This window comes from Odocoileus virginianus, chromosome 20 (genome assembly GCF_023699985.2).
Source record: "Odocoileus virginianus isolate 20LAN1187 ecotype Illinois chromosome 20, Ovbor_1.2, whole genome shotgun sequence".
NCBI lineage: Eukaryota > Metazoa > Chordata > Mammalia > Artiodactyla > Cervidae > Odocoileus > Odocoileus virginianus.
In genome coordinates this window covers 27,515,502-27,534,026 of record NC_069693.1, presented here as the reverse complement: position 1 = coordinate 27,534,026, position 18,525 = coordinate 27,515,502, and positions in this window count along the sequence as shown.

Genomic DNA, 18,525 nt, shown 5'->3' with positions numbered 1-18,525 from the left:
TGGGTGATATCCCATCTTACGTTAGAATCAGGGTTGGGAAAATCCTGCCTCTCCAGAGGTCATCGTGATCTTTTGTCATACCCACACACCTCAAACCTCATGGTCGAGATTTCTTGCCTTTGGAACACACACACATCAGATGCTATATTTCCTGGAATCTAGGGTTGCCAGACTGAGAAAATTAAAACATGGAATTCCCAGTTAAGTTAGACTTATAGTAAAAAAGTCATCGCTTATCTGAAAATCTATCTCAAATATTGACTTGGCCAAAAAGCTGGTTTGGGTCTTTCCATAAGATCCAAACAAACTTTTTGGTCAACCCAGTATAACTTGGGATGTACTTAGAATAAAATATTTGTTTTTCTGAAATTAAGACTTAACTAGATGCCCTGTATTTTACCTCTCAGACAAACATACAAGAGAATCATTCAATCATTTTAGAGGCAAGTGGAATAAAATAGAATAAAAAAAATTAAAATAGAGGTTGGAGACCTGAATTTGACTGGGAGTTAGATATTTTAATTATTGGGAAGAGTTAACTTTCAAAGAAGAAAACAGTGTCTGCATAACCTCTTTATCTGCCGTGGTTAATGCAGTCTATAAAGACAAGACACCAACCCAGGTACACAACTCCACTATCATCTCTGGGTGTTTAATTATTTTCATTATTGCTGGTGGTGTGTGCATCAATCCACTATGTTAAAATCTAACCTTGGCTTCCCTGGTGGCTCAGATGGAAAAGAATCTGTCTCCAATGCAGGAGACCCTGGTTTGATCCCTGGGTCAGGAAGATCCCCCAGAGAAGGGAATGGCAACCCACTCCAGTATTCTTGCCTGGAGAATTCCCTGGACAGAGGAGCTTGGTGGGCTACAGCCCATGGGGTAGCAAAGAGTCAGACCCAACTGAGTGACTAACACTTTCTAACAATAACGAACTTTATGATTTTCCAGGTCCTGTACTGGGGTTGTTCACATACATGGTCTCTCTCAATCCTTCCAGCACCCTTATGAGAAAAATATTATCATCCTGAGATTACAGGTGAGGAATCTGAGACTGAGTGGTGTAGTATCTTGCCCGAGGTGAGAGGATCTGTGTTCTAGCCTAATTCACCCCGGTCTCAAGCCCCGTGGCTTCTCCATCATACTAAGTGCAAGAGCAGGGTGTTTGGGTTTGAATGTAAAGCCTCACCATAAAGGAAGGAAAATGAATTCAAGACAGCTTAATTCTAATTAAGCAGCACTAAATATATCTCATGTATTTTTGCAGTATGACTGTCTTTGCTGTGTGTGCTTACTTGTGACAGGTCACCCACCTATCTTCTTTGCAGACGCAAATAACTCCAAGCATTAGGAAGGAGATGTGGAAAGCTGCAGAAAGAACAAAGGCACTTTGGTACAGAAACACCACATTTGCTAGAATACACAGGAGCCTGAAACAGTCAACAACAGATCGCAGCCTTAGACTCTGTCCCACTGCCCCAGGAAAAAGAGGTGGGGGATGGAGGGAATGAACCTGGTACCGCTGCCCTTGGCTGTAGTGAGCACGGACCGCTCTGAGGTGGAAAGGGACTCATGTCCTCTGTGATACTCCTATGCTCCCTGCCCTCCAGTGGAATGCTGGTTCATCAGCTAACCTGAGGAGATCTTAATGGGGGTCCCTTCACAAAGCCTGAGAAGTCCTGGGTAGTTCATCCAGTATCTGCGGGTCCGCAGGCAGGGAGAGGGACAGAGTCACAGCGGCCTGCAAAGCTTTCTTCTGGGAAAGTGTGTGTAACAAAAATAACAACAAAACCAACATCCCCAGTGCACAATTTCCAGAGTTCCCTGGAGCCTGACAATAATATTCATAATCAGACTCATTTTGCAGCTGAGGTCCCAGAGGACCCGAGAGGTTGGTTAAGCCATTCTCCCAAAGTTTCAGAGCACATCATTGCTGGAGAGTTGGGAATGGAAGGCAGGTCCAGAGTACTGGCTGAAGGTGCTGGATCTCATGCCATCTACGTGACTGCTCATGGTCTCTACCCTCTTTCATTACTAGAGATAAACCTATCTAACGCCAGTTTCTCCACTTGAACCAAAGCCTGTGCTCTTTTTCCTACCCAAAGACATCATTCCAAATATTAGGTTCTCCAATCATGCCTTTGTTCCTGGGGATCATCCTCTTCAGCATATGAACACATGCTGCCATGTATATACACACATGTGTTTAGGTACATACATGCATGGATATACCCACATATACAGAAAGGTCGTCTCTCCCCATCTCACTCCAGTGCTGTCTCAATTTTCTATTCCTTTACCATAAAAAAAAGATGGGTTGCTAAGTAAATATAGTATTGGACAAACAGATGTAAGAAGGCAAACCTATTAAAATGTAAGGATAGAATGTAAGGTGTGGGGGGGGGTGGCATATGGGTATTTACTGTACTCTTCTTTCAACCTTTCTGAATATTTGAAAATTTTCAAAGTAAAATTTGGGGGAGAGGGAAACTGTCTCTATTTCTTTTCCTTTCCTCCTATTATCTTCTGAAACTACCCAAGAAGGCTTTCACTACCATTATTCACCGGTTCCTACCCAAGGCACCCATGACCTTCATGTTGCCAAAGGCACTGGTCACTCCCCAACCCTCTTGCTTGATCTGCTGGCAGTGTTCGACTCTCTCCTTCTTCCAACATTTTCTGCCCCACCCTCTGCTCAGTTTTTAGAATGTAACTCTATTTTCATGATACATCATTGACTTCTCCTTCTCAGTCTCTCTCTGTTTGAATCTCACCTTCCCAACAGCTACAGAGTAGTTAGCCTTGGATATTTTTTTCTATTCATATTCCTATGCTGAGTTCATCCAGTCATGTGGCTTCAAATAATATTATTATAGATGACTTCCAAATATATATCTTTAGCCTATACCTTGCTCCTGAACTCTGGACTCCTGTGTTCGACTGCCTATTCTATATCTGTATCAGCCCAATCTTAAAACATCTATCAAAAGTAAAATTCCTGGTTTTATACCAGCATCCCCAGTCTCACCCAGACCTGCTTATCACCTGGTGAAAAAGCCCAGTCTAGAGGATGAGAGGCCATGAGGCATTCTGTCAACTGCAAGTCATCTGAGTGAGGCCATCCCAGATCAGCCAAGAAACCACCTAATGGCAGATATATGTGTGGTTTGGGGATATATCAGCTGATGCAGTCAGGCCAGTCCACAGAATTATGAAACCAATGAAAGGTTAGTTTTTTATGCCACTAAGACTTGGGGTGGTTTGTTCTTGATGAAAAATTCCAGAATAACAAAATTATTCTAGACAGTATGTGTAATATTAAGCAGAAAGAGTCACTCTGGAAAAAAGCTAATTACTTAATTCTTTAAACACATGAATTGGGAGCTGGTCATATCATCAGCCCTTGTTTCACTAAATATGGCCCATTTACTGCCCCAATTTTCTCACCTAGGAAAGTTTTCATGGTACAAAAGCTTCTTTCAACTATCTTTGGGAATCTTTTTTTTTTTTTTTTTTTTGAGAGGGGAGGGGCAGGGCATACAGCATGTGGCATCCTAGCTCCCTGAAAAGGGACTGAACCCATTCCCCTGCAAGTAGAAGTGTGGAGTCTTAACCACTGGACCCCCAGGGAAGTCTCTTTTTGGTATTCTTGGATGGAGCCTTGTGAAAGACTTCCTCTAGGCTATGAAGACATCCGGTATGATACACTCCCTTCTCAAGGAACTACAAAGAGTGGAGACAGGGCTATACAAAACTGTCCTCTGTTTCTTTTTATTTCAACGCCATGCGACTGTCTCTGGATTTTAAATCTGATAAATGTGGTTTACATAGCGAACATGCCTCCAATTTGTATTATTGACTGTGAAAGTGCTGCACTCAATATGCCATCAAATTTGGAAAACTCAGCAGTGGCCACAGGACTGGAAAAGGTCAGTTTTCATTCCAATCCCAAAGAAAGGCAATGCCAAAGAATGCTCAAACTACCGCATAATTGCACTCATCTCACACGCTAGTAAAGTAATGCTCAAAATTCTCCAAGCCAGGCTTTAGCTATACGTGAACCAAGAACTTCCAGATGTTCAAGCTGGTTTTAGAAAAGGCAGAGGAACCAGAGATCAAATTGCTAACATCTGCTGGATCATAGAAAAAGCAAGAGAGTTCCAGAAAAACATCTATTTCTGCTTTATTGACTATGCCAAAGCCTTTGACTGTGTGGATCACAATAAACTGTGGAAAATTCTGAAAGAGATGGGCATACCAGACCACCTGACCTGCCTCTTGAGAAATCTGTCTGCAGGTCAGGAAGCAACAGTTAGAACTGGACATGGAACAACAGACTGGTTCCAAATAGGAAAAGGAGTACGTCAAGGCTGTATATTGTCACCCTGCTTATTTAACTTACATGCAGAGTACATCATGAGAAACGCTGGGCTGGATGAAGCACAAACTGGAATCAAGATTGCCGGGAGAAATATCAATAACCTCAGATATGCAGATGACATCACACTTATGGCAGAAAGTGAAGAAGAACTAAAGAGCCTCTTGATGAAAATGAATGAAAAGAGTGAAAATGTTGGCTTAAAACTCAACATTCAGAAAACTAAGATCATGGCATCTGGTCCCATCACTTCATGGCAAATGGATGGGGAAACAGTGGAAACAGTGGCTGACTTTATTTTTTTGGGCTCCAAGATCACTGCAGATAGTGACTACAGCCACAAAATTTTCCTTGGCAGGAAAGTTATGACCAACCTAGATAGCATATTAAAAAGCAGAGACATTACTTTGCCAACAAAGGTCCATCTGGTCAAGGCTATGGTTTTTCCAGTAGTCATGTATGAATGTGAGAGTTGGACTATAAAGAAAGCTGAGCAATGAAGAATTGATGCTTTTGAACTGTGGTATTGGAGAAAACTCTTGAGAGTCCCTTAGACTGTAAGGAGATCCAACAAATCCATCCTAAAGGAGATCAGTCCTGAGTGTTCATTGGAAAGACTGATGTTGAAGCTGAAACTCCAATACTTTGGCCACCTGATGTGAAGAGTTGACTCACTGGAAAAGACCCTGATGCTGGGAAAGATTGAAGGCAGGAGGAGAAGGGGATGACGGAGGATGAGATGGTTGGATAGCATCACCGACTTGATGGACATTAATTTGGGTAAACTCCAGATGTTGGTGATGGACAGGGAGGCCTAGCATGCTGCAGTCCATGGGGTCGCAAAGAGTCAGACATGACTGAGTGACTGAACTGAACTGAACCTTCAAGACCAAGTCAAAATATGCTGAATTATTAAAAAAATACATTTTTGACTCTGAATTGAAATGCAAATCTGTTTTTAACATACATTCTATTTTAAAATTCTTCCATAAATTTCATTAGGAAGCTATCGAGATGAACCAATTTTGCATTTGATCTATTAGAGGGGTCCAAGGACTTTGTAACTACATAGGCCCTGAATCTGACCCAGAGCAGTTACATCTGACTTAACAAAATATAGTAATATTTGTAATGAACTAGCAGCCTGATCGGACAGCTAGAGCAAAATAAAGATTCTGAAGAGCCTACTAAACCCTAAAGATAACTATATATGTCCACATCTTCTCTTCTCATTTGTTTGGCTCCCTTCAACAACATTTGATCACATGTAGGATCGAGGCCCACAGACCCCCTGTCTGAAAACCCCTCCCACCTAGCATCATTTACACTATTCTCGTCTATGCCCTCACATCTCACTTTATGGTATCTGGTTAGCTCGTAATGTATGGCATAGCCATTATGAATATGAGCCTTCTGCCCTACTAGACTGATATTCCTTGAGGTCAAGCACTAAGTCTTATTTATATCTGTATGTCTCATACCCTGCATAGTATCTGACATAATGCTGGTGCTCCAAATAGGGCTGTTGATCGAATGAAATAAACAGCCTCAGGTCTCCTTATCAGGAATAAATCTCCCCTAAGAAGCTTCAGGACTGATGAGAACTATACAAGTGTTTGTTACTATCATCATCATCACCATCACTCACTTCATTTCAGTAGCTGTAGCTTCCTGGATTTCATTTGTTTCCTCAGTCTTTATTATCTAGGAAGCAGTGGGAGGCTGGGCAGAAATCCAGGCCTCCTGGCTCAGAGTCAGTTAATCCTTCTTCACAACATTATTACTATTAGCCTGATGGAAACCCAGAGAGCTCATCAAAGCAAAAGTGGCAGAGAGAAGCCTAGAATAGCACAGAGCCACTGCCCCTGAGAATGAGTGCAATGAATGTTACCATTCGGAAAACAGTGAGTGCCCTATCACTGAGCTCCTTGCTCTGTTTCAACTCTTTTAAAAACACCACCAACACAAAAGACAGACTTTAGCTTTTCAAGCAGTGTTAGGTTCATGGCGAAATTGAGAGGCAAGGGAAGCTCACATATCCCCTGGCCCCATATACACCTAGCCTCCCTCATTAACAACATGCCCACCAGAGTGGTACATTTGTTACAACTGATGAACCTACATTAACTCATCACCCAAGTCCACAGTTCACACCAGGGTTTGTTTTTGGTGCTGTACACTCCATGAGTTTAAACACATGTTGAATGGCATGCATTCATCATTATAGAATTGTACAGGGTAGTTTTGTGGCCCTAAAATTGCTCTGCACTGCACCTATTCATCTCCTTCCCAATTGCTGGAAACCTCTAATCTTCCTCCTATCTCCATAGTGTTCCCTTTTCCAGAATGCCATGCAGTTGAAATCATACAGTATGGAGCCTTTTCAGATTTGCTTCTTTCATTTAATAACATGCATTTAAGTTTCCTCTATTCCTATTCATGGCTTAATAGCTCATTTTCTTTTTTGTTGTTGTTGTTTGGTTGCTAAGTCGTGTCTGACTCTTTGTGACCCCATGGACTGTAGCCCACCATGCTTCTCTGTTCATGCGATTTCCCAGGCAGGAATGCTGGACTGGGTTGCCGTTTCCTTCTCCAGGGGATCTTCCCAACCCAGGAATCGGAGCCACAGCTATGTTGGCAGACAAAGTTTTCACCACTGAGCCACCAGGGAAGCCCTCCTTTCCTTTAAGGATTGGATAACATTTCATCATCTGGATCTACCATAGATTTATGCATACCAACTGAAGGACATCTTGGTTGCTTTCAAGTTTGGACAATTACGAATAAACATCCATGCGCACGTCTTTGTGTAGATATAAGCATTTTACTCCTTTGGGTAAATATCAAGGAGTGTGATCACTGGCCACATAAGAGTAGGTGTAGTTTTATAAGAAACTGCCAAAGTGTCTTCTAAAGTGGCTGTACCAGTATGCACGTTTCATCTATTTTGAATTGTTACAACAGCCCTGTGATATCAGGAATAGTTTTAGAGATGAGAAAACTGAGCTGCAATGAATTTTCTAGGCCAGGCAGTGAAGACATGACTCACCACTCACCACCCTTCAAGCCAATCTGCCATCCCAGATATTCTAGACATGTTCCTCGGTAGCTTCAAACAGTTGCCCACAGCCCTACCTCCAGGTAAAATAGAAAATCCACGACTTTTTAAAACACGGTCAGCATTACTGGAGGCTGGATAAAGAGGAGAATGATGTTAGGAAACACAAGCAAACAGAAAAATATGGTTCTGGAGGACCAAACAACCTTTCAAAACAGAGGGGGGACTGAAGGAAGCATGTCTTATGAATATGAATGTGCCCTCATCAAAGTGTCTGAACCCCAGGAAGTTTAAATCTGTGTGTGGCTCTCCAGCCCATGGGTTTCATCAGCCTTCTGAGAGCTTGGAGAACTCTGGAGGAGGGTACCTCACGGATGCTGCTCTGGGGCATCCAAACAGCACATGGAACATACTTAGACTAAAATACATCCTTTATCTGATATTCAAATTTTAACCGGGTGTCCTGTTTGGATTTGGAGGTTGTTCTTTTCTGTTCTGTTTACTAAATCTGGCAATTTGCAGAAGTCTGTCTTCCACAGTGAGGAAGACTGGTCCTCCTGTGTCATTGGCCAGAACTGTGACCCATGTCCATATCCACCCTTAGCAAGGGGGGCAGAACTCCCATGCATGCTTGAATTACTGTGGATAAACCCCACGAGCCTCCCGAAGCACAGGGTCATGGGGATAAACTAGGGCTCATGAGCCACAGGGACGGGAGAGGGGATCTGGAAAGGCAACCAGCAGTGCCAGCCCCACGACCTCACGGCTCCCACCATCCCATGGATCCACAGCTAACATCCTCTTTCCAGTCCCAGCCAAGCATACGTGCTCTTAGGACTTAGCCTGAAACAGCTATGGAGGGACTTGGATACACGAAGTGAGGCAGTGACTTGTCTGCTTTCTCCTTGACTTATGTTTGGCAATACCCTTCAGGAGGACCGCTGTGTTCCCCTCACTTCCTTCAAGACAGTGCCTCCGAGCTGGTGCTGCAGAAAAAAAGCTGGCCTGCCTGAGTGACAGGGCAGGCTTCCTTGTTGAGTGATGGCCCCAGCTCTGGACCATGTGTGCCCTTGGACACGAAGCTTACTCTTCCCAAGTCTCCATCTACTCCCACATGGAAGGGGAGGGTTTACTCTGGAGGAGGAAAGCCCCTTCTCCCCATACCTTTCAGCCTAGCTGCCTCTGGCTCCTCACACCCCACAGCAGCTTTGGTATCTCCTAGTAGTCACTCTTTTGTGCATTATTTTTTCTTCTTCTTCAGAGTTATAAGAAGTGTCAGATATACCCTGGGCACTATTAGGCAGGTGCTGCTGATAAAAAATAAAATGTGTTCCCCGCAGTTAACCTTGAGCTCATAGTCCAAGAGGAAAAACAGACATGTACGCAAGGATTTCCCTGGTGGTCCAGTGGCTAAGACTCTGTGTTCTCAATGCAAGACGACCCGGGTTTGATCTTTGGTCAGGGACCTAGATACCACATGCTGCAACTGAAGACCCTGCATGCCACAACTAAGACCCAGCACAGCCAAATAAATAAATATTTTTTAAAAAAAGACATGCATGCAGCTAACTTCCGATCAGGGTGGGAGTGCCCCCGTAGAGTTATCGATGTAAAAGGTACTACGCTGTGCTTAGTCACTCAGTCGTGTCTGACTCTTTGACCTCATGGACTGTAGCCCGCCCGGCTCCTCTGTCCATGAGGATTCCCCAGGTGATAATACTGGGATGGGTTTCCATGCCCTCCTCCAGGGGATCTATCTTCCCAACCCAGGGACTGAACTAGGTCTCCCACATTGCAGGCAGATTCTTTTACTACTGAGCTACCAGGGATGCCCAAGAATACTGGAGTGGGTAGCCTATCTCTTCTCCGGGGGATCTTGCCAACCCAGGCATCAAACCAGGATATCCTGCATTGCACGTGGACTCTTTACCAGCTGAGCTACAGGGAAGCCCAAAGAAAGTGCTGGAGGATGCCAGAGGAGGGAGGGAGCAAACACCCTGGTGTAAGGAAATCTGGCAAGAGCCTAGAGATGAAGTGGGTCTTGAAAGATGAGCAGGGCTTTGTCATTCAGGTGAGGCGCCTGGTGTGTTCAGGGAGCAGTTAGCGCTTCATTTGGACGAAAGAGGTTTCCACGATGATGACTGATGATGAAAAGAGGTGCAGGGACTGCTTCCATGGCAATGGGGATAAAAGGGCAGAATGAATCCATCAAGTGAGGGGAGCATCCAGAAGACAATTATTCCTAATGCATCAATTCTCCAAATGCCTTTCCTGGCAACATTAATTCACTTAGGTGATAGTGAAGCCTCTTAAAAAAAAAAAATAGGGCTGCCATCCATGCACTTCCTAGTGATGTGATGCAGGCTCCTAGGGCGGTGCTTATATGCACTGAGAACGTGGCATCCTTCGAGGCACTGGTCTCATTTGCACCGTGGGTCGCAGCAGGGCAGAGGGGCTCCGCAAGCGGCAGCTCCCCAGGCTCCCTATGCATGGTGCTTCATAGCATCCTCAGCAGAACTGAGGCTCCTACAAGGATGAGTGGAGGTTTTCAGGTTGAAAATTGGTATCTGTTCCTTTTAGAGGGAAGCTGACTCTCATTTTTTAAGGGTGGCATGCTATTACAGAGAGGCACTGAAAGGTTAAAAATCGAGCACGCTCTTGAACATTCTAAGTGGCACACAACCGACAAAGAGGCTCTCATTAGAGGTAATGGCTCTTCTACCTTGAAACACAGGAGAAGGACGCACGCCGAGAGAAAATATAACAACACGTGTTGGGTAAATAAACACATCCGCCAAGACATCAGAACAGACTGGGTGTCATTCGGTTTCAAAATGGCACATCTCTGGACAAAGGGAGCCGAGTGGAAATGTTGGGCCGCATGTAGAGGTAGCTGGGGTTTGTGAGATGTCGCCTTTCAAGACTGGCCCTGGCACTGGGCAGGAGCACTGGGAGGGCAGTCGGATTTCCAGCAAGTACCATTCAGTTATCTTTCTCGCCATCCTATCACCAAGGCAGTATCTGGGAATGACACTCACCTAGTCAGAGTGAGCTGAGAGCTTTCCTCGCAAAAGCCAGCCCAAATGAGTGGATGTTATAATCCCCGCTCTGAGATAAGGATGCTGAGAGATACGGCTAAACATCACACCCAGGGTTACATGGCGAGTGAGTGGCAGCACCCCAGTAAATCCAGGTTTCCCTGAAACCAAAAGGAGCATCCTTCTGCTGAAGTCCAGAGAAAGTCAATGATTGGCTCAGGCTTGCTAGCCCCTGAAGGGGGTTGGAATTTGAACCAAGGACCTCATTTTTTCTGGCTAAATTCAGATGGTACCCTTGCAGTATGCTGAAAATAGCTTCCTCTCTCCAACCTCTTGACCAACTTTCAACTTTGTCAACTTTCCTTCGACAACTACAGCCTCTGGTATTTCTGCTCCCCGTCTGAAAGGGAGCAACTTGATAACCTTTAAAATCCTTCTTTAGAGGAAAAAAAGTACCCATCCTCTGCTACAATCCTCAAGGCTCTGTTGGCCTCTGAGCTGGCTGCCTTGGCCTCCACTGTACCTTGGGCTTTGATAACAAATTCTGTCTGAGGACAGGGTGAGAAATACTAATTCAGTCACTTACAGAGGCTGCAGAAGGCAAGCCTGTAAGGTTTCCAAACACCCAGCAGACACGGGTCACGTTTTCAATGGACAAAAACAAGAGTCAAGAATAATTTTAACCAAGAGGCCCCCATATGAGGCTCATGAGAGGGAGAGGGAGGAGGACAGGGAGAGAGAAGGGGAGAAAGAAGGAGGGATTATATCAGGGGCAGGGAAACACCAGTTTAGACTCTTTCCAAATAAATTTAACTTTTGGGCAGAATCTTGGTTTCCAAGTAGGCATATAGAATCTCCATTTTTCTTATTTAAAAGCTTCCTGTTGCATCCAGCATTTCTACAAGTATTTCTTTGTAGAAAAGTTAGCCCTGTGAATACAAAGAGGCACGATAAAATAGAAACTGGGACACGATGCATTCTCCTCCACACAGCAATATATCAGAGGTGTGCTTCTTATCCAGGGAGGGGAAGGAGTCCCAAGGTGAGGTGTGGTTTGAGTTTTTTCTGCCCATCTGCATGCCAAAAGCTGGGAAAATATAAACACACAGGATAGTCTTTATTCTTCATGCCTGAGGAAGATCTGGGTAAAATTACTAGTCATCCCTGTGGTGGGTGGGACATCAGGACCAGTGGCCTAAAGCTGTCCATTTCCCTCGGAGGTAACTCAGTTTGCAACCCACTGACATCGTTTCACAGGCTCTGGAGCATGGTACGCTGCTTCCCACCTAAGACCTGAGTCTGGACTTCCACCTTTTCCTTTGTTTCCCTTGGCATAACTAAGAAGATTTTAGGGACTTCCTGGGTAGCTCAGATGGTAAAGAATCTGTGTGCAATGCTTGAGACCTGGGTTGGATCCCTGGGTTGGGAAGATCCTCTGGAGAAGGGAAATGGCAACCCACTCTAGTATCCTTGCCTGGAGAATCCCATGGACAGAGAAGCCTGGTGGGCTACAGTCCATGTGGTTGCAAAGACTTGGACACAACTCAGTGACCAACAATTTCAAGAAGATTTTACTGAAGTCTAAGAATTGAAAAATAAACTCAGTGAACATAAAGGCCATAAAGATGGGTGCAGGTGGAGGGGGCAGGGGAAATCTACTTTTAAATCTCCATGTTTCTCTTCAGCAAAACTCTAAGCTATGAGACTCATATTCATACACAAAAGAAGACCTCAAACCAACTTTCAACTTAAAGCTCATCAGTTAACACCTGGGTGCCTGCCATATACATCACATGGAATATTATTCAGCCTTTAAAAAGAAGGAATTTTGGCTCATACCACAATATGCATGAACCCTGAAGGCATTATGCTAAGTAAAAGAAGTCATTCATAAAAAGATAATGCTGCAGAATTCCACTTATAAGAGCTCCCTGGAGTACTCAAATCCATAGCCACAGAAAACACAATGGTGGGTACCAGGAACTAGGGAAGGGGAGAAAATGAGTAGTCATTTAACAGGTAGAAAATTTATGTTTTGCAAGATGGAAAGAATTCTGCAGAAGAATGGTAGTGACGGTTGCACAGCAATGTGAATGCACTGAATACCACTGAACTGTATGCTCAAAAACGGCTAAGAAAATAAATTTTGTGTTTTAAGTACTTTACCATAGTTAATTTTTTTTTTAACCTAGAGTTACAGCTAATATCATACTCAACAGTAAAATGCTGAAAGGTTTTCTTTGAAGGTCAGGAACAAGACAAGGATGCCCATTATCGCCACTTTTATTCAGCATAATATTGGAAGTCCCAGCCAGAGAAATTGGGCAAGAAAAGAAAAAGGCACCCAAATTGGAAAAAAGTAAAACTTACTATTTGCAGGTGATATATTACATATAGAAAATTGTAAAAATCACCACCAAAAAATGTTAGAACAAATGAATTCAATAAATTTGTTGGATATAAAATAAACATATAAAAATCTGTGGCATTTCTAGTCACTAAAAATAAACTATTAGAAAAGGAAATTAAGAAAACAATCCCATTTACAATAAAAAGAATACCTAAGAATCATAACCAAGAGGTGAAAGACCAGTACACTGAAAACTATATACTACTAATGAAAGAAATTGAAGAAGATACAAATGAATGGAAAGATATTCTATGTCCATAGATTGGAAAAATTAATGTTGTTGAAATGTCCATATCACCCAAAGCAATCTACAAACTCCCATTAAAATTCCATTTTTCATAGAAATAACTTTAAAATTTAATGGTATCACAAAAGACCCCAAGTAAGTCAAAGCAATCCTGAGAGAGAACTACAAAGTCGGAGGCATACACTCTCTCTTATTTAAAATTATATTACAAAGCTATAAAAATCAGAACAGTATGTTACTGGCATAAAAAAAAAATACATAGATCAATGGAATGGAAGAGACAGCCCAGAAACAAACCCATGCATATAGAGTCAATTAATTTATGACAAAGATACAGGCTAAAAAGTAGGCAAATACAATTACAAGGCCATGAATTTCTAATTTAACTCTGCTTCCTATCTAAATGGAATTAAAAGGCTGTTGTTTTGCCGACATTTACAATAACTCATTTAATTGCCATACCAATCTAACTTTCTGAAACACACACCTTGGCAGTCCCTAATCCTGGCTCATCCAAAGCATCACTCTGGCTCCCCTGCAACCACACATCAATATGAAATCCTGAGTGGAGCTGAGGAGAGAGATTTTTGGCATCATCAGTGTGTAGGTAGATGGTGGATGAAGTCCATAGTCCTCCAGAGGTTAAAATCCAGCAGAAGACAGTGAGACCAGAGGAATGAAGAAGAAACCACGAAGATAATCAACACCCAAGGGAATGTGCAGAGAAGAAGGACCACTTGAGATGGGTCACCAGATTCAAAGGAGGAGGAGGCTGGGAGCAGAAACTCACAGTCAACAGCATCTAAAGTAGGATCGGTAGTGGTGAGTCATTAGGATGTGACATTTAGGAGATCCCCTGGTATGTTTAAAAAACCATTTCCATAGAGATGGGTGGTGAAAGTGATAGTGACACAAGAATAAAACAAAACGATGGGGCAAGTAAGTGCAGGTAGTTCTTTAAAGATGACTGACTGGGAAGTGAATGAGGCAAGGAGAAGAGTCTGAAAGAGAGGTAGGTGGATGCAAGTCTGGGAGGTTGTGAAGGCACCATCTGTTGTTGAACACGGGAGCTAAGTACCTTTGTAGATTGTGGATGATGACTGGGAGAGAGATTGAGGTTCAAGCCACAAGAAGCAGAGGAGGGAAGATTCTAGGGCTGTGATAGATGGGAGCCAGAACCAGGCATGAAGGCAAACCCTATGTGGGAGCAAAAACCCTTCGTAAAAGGAAATGCAGACCAGAGTCCATGCCACCTCTTCCAAGGAGCTCCCCATGCAGACTCTGCTCACTGAATGCCAGCCCCATTCCTCACCATGGCAGGGTCTGGTGCAGAGCTATTATTTCCAGTGAACAAGGATAAAAGGCTATGTCTTGCCTGGGCTCAGCAATGGATTCTTGTGTGGGGGCTTGAGAGATGTGCCAGTTCCAAGTGCACGTGGCCAGCAGCGGCTCTGCCCAGGGATGGCTGGCACTCTCTTGCTCTCTCTGATTCCCAGTCTTGGCCTCTCACCTTCCCACTTAACCCCCATCCTCAGGTGTCGTGTGTTTCTCTTCCCAAGGACAGAGATGCTGGGAGTTCTGTAATGTGCAAGGGACATCCAGAGCCCTTTGTGAGAAGTCAGGCAGCCTTTCTTCCTCCCTGTGGAAACCTGAGCTGTGCTCAACCAGGCGGTGGGAAGGGCTGGCTCATCTTCCTCCTTCCCCCTCACCCCTGCCCCCAGATCGGCATTTTTCTGGAAGCACTGATGGTGCCTCAGTCCATGCTGTGCCCCGGTGTGAAGTGAGGTCCCCTCCCTTGAAGAAGCCTGCATCCACCTGCTCTGTAGGAGACGGGAGAAATGGTGCTCCTGGCAGAGAGATGGGGCGGTGGCGGGGGCATTGCAGGGATCTAGTCTACAGGCTGCTGCTGCCCCCACTCCCCTCCCCGCCAGGACTGATGGACCCAGCTGAGTAGCTCAGCCCAGCCCATGGAAGAAGGGCAGCCTCCTCCATGGGCTTCACTCCCTGCAGGCGACTCCTGGCCCCAGGCCTCCTCCTGAGAACTCAGCCTCTGCCTCATTCCAATGGCAGCCTCACCCTGTGTCCCAGCTTAAATCTTGGGGTAACCGCCTCCCTAGGGATTAAGCTCCCACTCTCTCATCTTCACTGTATGAAGACGCACACACTGCTCCCAGGCACTACCCTCTTTCCTGAGTCCTGACTCAGCTCCGAATCGCAGACGGCAGTGGCCTCCTGCACTTGCCCTGCCCCGCAACTGCCAGGACACCTGGAGGAGACCTCTGGATGCGGACTGCTCACTTGAGTCCACCACCCCGGCCTCACTGGCCAGATGTTCTCAGTCAGCATTGGCCTCAGTTTCCCCCTCTGTCAAATGGGCACCCTGACAGCACCACTTTACAGGGGGTGGGAGGCTTTCGTGAGATGGAGATAGAGCATGCCTCTGATGCCCCGCTGCTGATCATTACTGCCCATGTCTCGCTCTGGCCTTTGAAAGCACCTCTGAGAGCCTCTATTCCTAACCCGTGACTCCTGCCTTAACTCCGGTGCACACAGCATATCCCCCAAGAGGGGGCCCAGCTAGAAACAGGCATACAAGCACAAATTTAAGTCCAGACAAACCCAAGGTGGAATCTAGAAACCAGTACAGTCTGTGTAATGGGAGTGAAGTCTTTAGCCCCTGACAGCTTCAGCTTGCTCATCCATGGAGCCTCCCTACTGGGTTGTGTGAGATAATGAAGTGAGGTGACACCGGAACACACCTGGTATCTGTGGGTGCCGACGTGTGCACCGCTGGTGTCCTCTCTTCAGAAAAAGCAGACAGGCCACCCAGGCTTTGATCAGACCTCCTTGGGATTCCCCTGAAAAGCACTGGAGACTTTCCCTGGAGGGAACTCACCTCCTCCGCAGGCCTGAGGACGCGTTTGATGTAATCAACAACTGCCCAAGTCTGTTCTCTGAATCCCGACATACAGGCTTGCATCCGACCAACCTGTGTATGTTCCTCCAGATTAAATGAGAGCCTGGGGAGAGAAGGACTTGTCAGGGTGTGGGGTCCAGAATAGCCCTCCTGTTCCCCTACAGTGGTTATTTACAACAATGTGCTCCTCCCCATGTCGCGTACCGGCTGCTAATAGCATCCTACTTTAGAAGGACTGGAAGGTGCAGGAACAAGGGTCTCCACCAGCCCATGTGCATGGGGCCAGCTGAGGAGGGCCTGAGAGGAGGTTTAGGGAGGCATGTAGGAGGGAGGGCCCCGGGATCACACTGCCAGGGTGATCCCCAGTTTACTAAGTTTGGGACTCTGGGCAAGTAACTACCCCTTTGAGCCTCTGTTTTCAAATCTGTCAAGTGGGCATTGACATCACCAGAGGGTGCAGTGTGGTAAAGTGCATGGTGGGGTGCCAATGGTCAGTTAGGTGCTGGCATCGTGATTAGTTGGAGCTGAATGATCAGAACCTGAGTTTTGGGGGTTCTGTTAATGGAAAAGAAGGGAAAGCAGTGGCAGTGTAAAGCACCTACTATGTGCTACTAACAACATAGGCTTTTGTATTTAATCCTTAAAGCAAGCCAAGGAATTGGGTGCATTATTCCCATTCTGAGGGGGAAGAAAGCCTTAGAGGTTAAGTGACAGATTGAAATCAGTATCGACAGCAAGAGGAGTTTAGCCTCTTGTGCCTGCCTCTTAATACCCCACATCCCAGCAAGCCTCGAGGGCTGCGGCGGGGATTAGCAATTCACAGAGGGCTGGGCTGCTGCCTGGACAATGTTCAGAGCTGGAGAGAGGATGCGCAAAAATGGAGCTGCCTCAGTGAGCAGGAAGGCAATCCCTCCAGGATACGCCCTGAAGCTTGAGGGGCGGGCAGGGTGGCAGGGGCACTGCCTACGGCTGGTCCCCCACCCCACAAGGGGCTTCCTCAAGCCTTTAAGGACCAGATCAAGGCAAAAGAAAGCATCCAGAGGTGAGGTAGACACAGCTAGATCTGCCATAACCACCCGGATCAAAGTAGCCCACACCCTCCAGCCCAGATCCCCTCCAGAGGTGTGCCAGGTCCCCAGCCTGCAGGTACTTCTGTGTGCCTTTGGGCTGGAAATCCTGCCTGTCTCTGTATAAAAGGCTCTTCCCCAGGGATCCCTCCAGGAATCACCAGTTGAGCAGGATACTCTGTCCTGAACTCCCATAGCATCCTGCATATCCTGGAGCCCTGCTGACCCCACCATCCTGTGTCACTGGCTGCCTCCACGTGGACTATGGACTTCCTGGTGGCTCAGTGGTAAAGAGTCCACCTGTCAAAGCAGGAGACCTGGGTACAATCCCTGAGTCAGGAAGATCCCCTGGAGAAGGAAATGGCAATCCACTCTGGTATTACAGGGTATCTCACGGACAGAAGAGTCTGGCGGGCTACAGTCCATGGGGCCACAAAAGAGTCAGACTCAACTTAGAGACTAAACAGCAACAACCAGACTATATGCTCTGAGAGCACAAGGTCTGTGTCTGTATCACTGCCCTACTGCATGTAGTTCAAACCCCACCACCCAGAGTGGGGTTCGCTAATGTCATTACTAATGATATCATTACTGAGTGAGATGTCGTAGGTGAAAGTCTGAGTACACAGCACAGTGATGTAACGTGGGCAAGGGGAGATGCTTTGTGTGGGTGAGCTGCAGTCTTTACAGTGAAACAGGCTCTAGGCTGACAGTAGAAATGCTTCTCCGTCAATTGACTCATGGGTTCATTCATTCAGTGCGTTATCTTTGGTGCCAGCTGACACTATCTCTACACAGAAGATCCAAAAGTTTAGACATAAAGGAAGGCAGCACCAGGCATGCAAAGGCACGAACACCACAATGCATGGCAGGTCAAAGGCAGGGGTGGGTGGTTCTGCTAGGGACCAGCAAAAAAGGTTAATTTGGCAAACAAGGAGAAGGCAGGACCTGCTGGGTAGCGGGGAACCATGACGGACATGGGACAGAGGTGCAGTTAGTGGAGTGAAAAGCATTTCAGCCCAGGGTCATGGAGTATTGAGACATTTTATAAAATCCCCAGGCGAGGACTTGGCTGATGGAGCAGTGGGGAAGAATCCACCTGCCAAGGCAGGGGACACGGGTTCGATCCCTGATACGAGGAGATCCCACATTCCGCGGAGCAACTAAGCTAAAACCACTGAGCCCGCGCTCCAGAGCCGGAGAGCCACAGCTACCAAGCCTGCCTGCTGCAACCGCTAAAGCCCATCTGCCTAGAGCCTGTGCTCCGCAACAAGAGGAGCCACCACAGGGAGATGACTGCACTGCAACCAGAGGAGCCCCCACTTGCCACCGCTAAAGAAAGCCCACGCACCACATTGAAGGCCCAGTGCAGCCAGTGAGTAAACAAAAACACTAATAAAACCCCCAGGA